The 4446-nt window shown below is 38.7% G+C and overlaps 1 pseudogene; it reads left to right on the plus strand.

Moving 5' to 3' along the window:
- Positions 1-4446, plus strand: part of LOC102493998 (eukaryotic translation initiation factor 4 gamma 3 pseudogene) — a 9077-nt pseudogene that overhangs the window by 1415 nt on the left and 3216 nt on the right.

Genomic DNA, 4446 nt, shown 5'->3' on the forward strand with positions numbered 1-4446 from the left:
CCCCCATCCCCCTCCGGGGTTCTTGGGCACGCCCACACCCGCGCCCGCCGTGAGGTTCAAGCCACCAGGTCCGGGACGCGAACCGCAGTCGACTACATGGGAGTCCAGCGACATAGCCATTACGCTAACTGCTGGTCCCTGTCCTCAAATATTATTGGTCATGTAGCAATTCTAAATTTGTGTCTAACAACACATCTTATAAAAGGATTCTATTAGAGTCTCAAAATAACTGCTGACACATTGACTTTGAACAACTATCTGGTTTTAATGCCGTAACATATACAGGCATAAGAGCATATGATATACACTAAAATCTAGAATATAAAAAGCTGCCAGTAAGAAAGTCTCCTGGAATAGTGGCAGTAACACCTATCTCTGACCAAATAATGAGCATGTTCACATATAGACTCCTGGGTCCTAGTTCTCTCACTATGACATCATCATCAGAGTTGACTCTGCTACCGTCAGACACAGGAAGAAAATCACTACATTCAAGGACAAATCAATTCTATAAACTCTTTCATATGGGGCTGGCAAGTGGCATGGTGGTTAAAGGTGCTGGACTCCCACATGGCCGACCATAGTTCAAGTCTTGGACCTGGTGGTTTGCTTTCTCACTTCCTTTCTCTCTCTCTGTCTCTCTCTGATCAAACTGGAAAATAATAATGATAATAATAATAAAGTTAAATAAAATAATTCTTAAAAAAACACACATTGTAACACATAAGCATGAACAACTTCTTATAAAACACATAATATTTAAAATTTAAAAATCACATACAGACATGGTAATGTGCTGGGGACAGAAACCACCTTCGGTTTTAAATTCTAGTGGCTACTTCATTATTACAATTTCCCATGTTGCTAAAGAAAACTAAAAGGCATGTTTCTTAGTATGGAAACAGCCCAACACGAAATAGATGTATTTATTGGCTATGAGGCTGTATTATAATTTGATGAAACTGTATTGCTTAAAGCTACAAGAATAAAACTACCCTTCTAAAAGGACAGGGCTCTCATAAAAAAGGAGGTCATTTCCAGCACCAAGTGTTAATGACCATCTATCTGGATAAAGACAAGGAGCAAGACGAACGAACCCAGGAAAACATATTTTGCATTTCAATTCATAAAGTAATTTAGAAATAATTTAGCAATGTTGAGTCTGCATATGAACAGGTATGATTCCTTGGTATGATTCCTATTCAAGTTTTATAGTTGCTTTATAAAATGTGTAATATATTATGTTAATTTCATTTTTATTTATTTTATATATAGGGTTGTAAAAAAGTCATACCATATGTCTTCACCAATGATTCAGCATTTCGTTATTAATATAAATGGGATTTTAACCCCCATACACACTTTTAATCCTACCTGCTTAGTGGTATATAGGAAAGTTACTAACTTTATTTAATGCATAAAGATGTCCAAAAGCTTTTAACAATTATTAATCTGTATTGTATCTGTCTTATACATGATCAGACCTAAATATAAATAAGTAGGAAAAGGTACAAGAATAAAATCAGAAAATGCACCAATTTCTGACCATACTTAGCAAGTTAAAGATTCCAATGAAGAGCAGAGACACTTTCAAATTAACAGCTAAATTAATTACACTGCTATGAATTTGGGAGAAGACCATGGATGGAAGTAAAAAGAAAATAACCCTGTCCTACTCAGAATCCATCTGATGTAACTTCCAACCTAAAAAAGTAACTTACTGGGACCACCAGTTAGCATAATGGCTATGTTGCTAAACTCCCATGTAGTCGATTGCAGTTCGAGTCCCAGACCCAGTGGCTTAAACTCACGCTGGGCGCGTGTGCATGCGTGCCCAAGATCCCAAGAGGAGCTGGGGCTGCGGGTGTGGCCATCCCCCCAGGGGGTAATTTTTCGCTTTCTGTCTCTCTATCTCTCTCTGTCTTTCTGGAGAGCGCATGCGCCATATAGCAAAACCCTCTCCAAAAAAAAGTAACTTGTAACTTACCTCTGAAATACTAAATTTGTCTCACAAACCGACATATATATTTTTTTCAAAAGTCATGCCACATAAATGTATCCTTGTTTTAAAGGGATCTCACTAAATCTGGAATAAATTATGATAGGAAAATCATGAAAATGTATTCGGTGGCAAATCATCTGGAATGATTTTTGTGTTACATTGCTAGTTTGGGGGCAAAGAGAGTCCTGATGTTGCTTTTCCTTCTTTTAGGTATTTGGATACTCTTTCAGAGACTTGTGATCAAAACAATGGACTGTTAATTTATGCTAATCATAGTACGTTCACCACACTAGTGGCTTCCCTGTGAGGAGGACTGTTAGAAGCCGCCAATTAGTATAGTGCAGGAAGTTGAGAACCCAGCAATGCTGCTGCTTGTTTTCCTTCCTGTTTCTCTCTGCCAACATTGTTGTATGTCTCAAACTGCCAGAATCAGGTCTGTCACAGGAACTTTCATTAAAAGCAAATTAACTCCTATTTCAACACAGGCAATTACTCCAAAGCTCCTTTTTTGATTTGTTATTCAAGTTCTACTTCTGCAGTTCATTCAGTTAAAAAGAAACAGAAAAAAATACACAAAATTACATAAATAGCCTGGGGTTCATGTTAAACTCCTTGGTACTACCATTTAAATGAATGTTTAACTTTTTAAGAAAATATCAACTGTCTTCTAAGTGGTTCTGCCACTTTACATACGTACTAGTGGTATATGGAAGCTCTATTTGCTCCATATCATTGCCAATACTTGGTATCATCAGTATGTTTCATTTTTGCAACTCTGCTAGTACCGTGGCATGCCAGTGTGGTTTCAATTTGCATGTCCCCCCAAATTAATAAAGTTTATGATCTTTTCATGTGTTTGTCATTCTTATATTTTCTTTAGTGAAATGTCCTATTCAAATATTTTATTAATTGTTTTTTAAGAGATTTTTACTACAGGGCATGTGCACTTGCCAGAGACAGAAAGCAAAAAATCACCCCCAAGGGGTATGGCCACACTACAATCCCTTCTCCCTCCTTCATTCTCCCCTTGGGATCTTGGGCAGACACATACACACACCCAGTGTGAGTTTCAAGCCGCCAGGTCCAGGACTTGAACTGTGGTTGGCCATGTGGGAGTCCAGTGACGTAACCATTATGCCATCTGCTGGTCCTTAGTTTGCTTATTTCTAATATTAACACCCTTTCTTAAAAAACAAGTTTATTTATTTCTGCCACAAGACACAGAGACAGAGAAAGAGACAAAGAGACAGAGAGCCCCCAAAAGAATGGCCATTCATTCTACAGTCTATCCTTAGCCTCAGCCAGCCCTAATCACAGGCACATGCAAACCTGCCCAGTCTGCACAGGAAGACCCTGGGATAAAAAGGATCCTCCCTCTTGGGTCCAGTAGCTCCACCAGTGAACTACCTTCTAGTCTCTAGTTGTATCATTTTCTCATTATTGAGTTTTAAGAGTTCTTTATATACTCTGAAAATAAGTCTTTGTTAGATATATCCTTTTCAAATACATTTCCTCAATCTGTTCATTCTCTTAAATGTGCCTTTCAGAGAAAAGTTTTAGTTTGACAAAATATTTTCATACTTTTATAGATCATACTTTTAAATAGTCTTTATACCTTAGTCAAAAATCAATTCTCTAATCAGCTCCACTGGTCTATTTATCTTTTTTTTTTTTTTTGAGAGATTTTCATTGTAGGGCGTGTGCGCTCGCCAGACAGACAGAGAGAGACATAGAGACAGAAAGCGAGAAATCACCCCCCAGGGGGGATAGTCACGCCGCAATCCCTTCTCCTCCATTCTCCTCTCGGGATCTTGGGCACGCACGCACACGCGCCCGGCGTGAGTTTTAAGCCACCGGGTCCGGGACACGAACCGCGGTCGACTATGTGGGAGTCCAGCGACATAGCCATTACGCTAACTGCTGGTTCCCCTATTTATCTATTTTTGAGCCAATACCACCCTGTCTTGATTAGCATACAGTACTGTATTAAAGTCTTAAAATAAGGTAGTATAAATACTCCAATTTTATTTGCCTTTTTAAGAGTTGGCTTTGCCATCCAGGATGGATTTTTTAATCTGTTCAATTGGAAGTGTTTTGAACACTTACATCAATTTGGACAAAAATGATAGCATAAATTAATAATATTGAGTATTCCAACTCATAAACACAAGCACTCACCAGAAAGAAATGCCCCAATGGGGCATGGTCCCTTCTCCGTTCCTCTATCTACCCTGTCAGCATTTGGACATGCAAACATGGTACGTTTTTCAAGCTGCCAAGGTCAGCATTTGAACTGTGGTCAGCAATGGTTAAGCTTCTTTAACCTCTAGGCAACCAGACCAACACTTGTACATAATTTTGTACTTCACATTTTTTTTTTTTTGAGAGGTTTTCGTTATAGGGTGCGTGCACTCGCCAGAAAGACAGAGACAGAGAGATAGAAA

Source organism: Tupaia chinensis, unplaced genomic scaffold (genome assembly GCF_000334495.1).
Source record: "Tupaia chinensis unplaced genomic scaffold, TupChi_1.0 Scaffold000515_1, whole genome shotgun sequence".
NCBI classification, from domain to species: domain Eukaryota; kingdom Metazoa; phylum Chordata; class Mammalia; order Scandentia; family Tupaiidae; genus Tupaia; species Tupaia belangeri.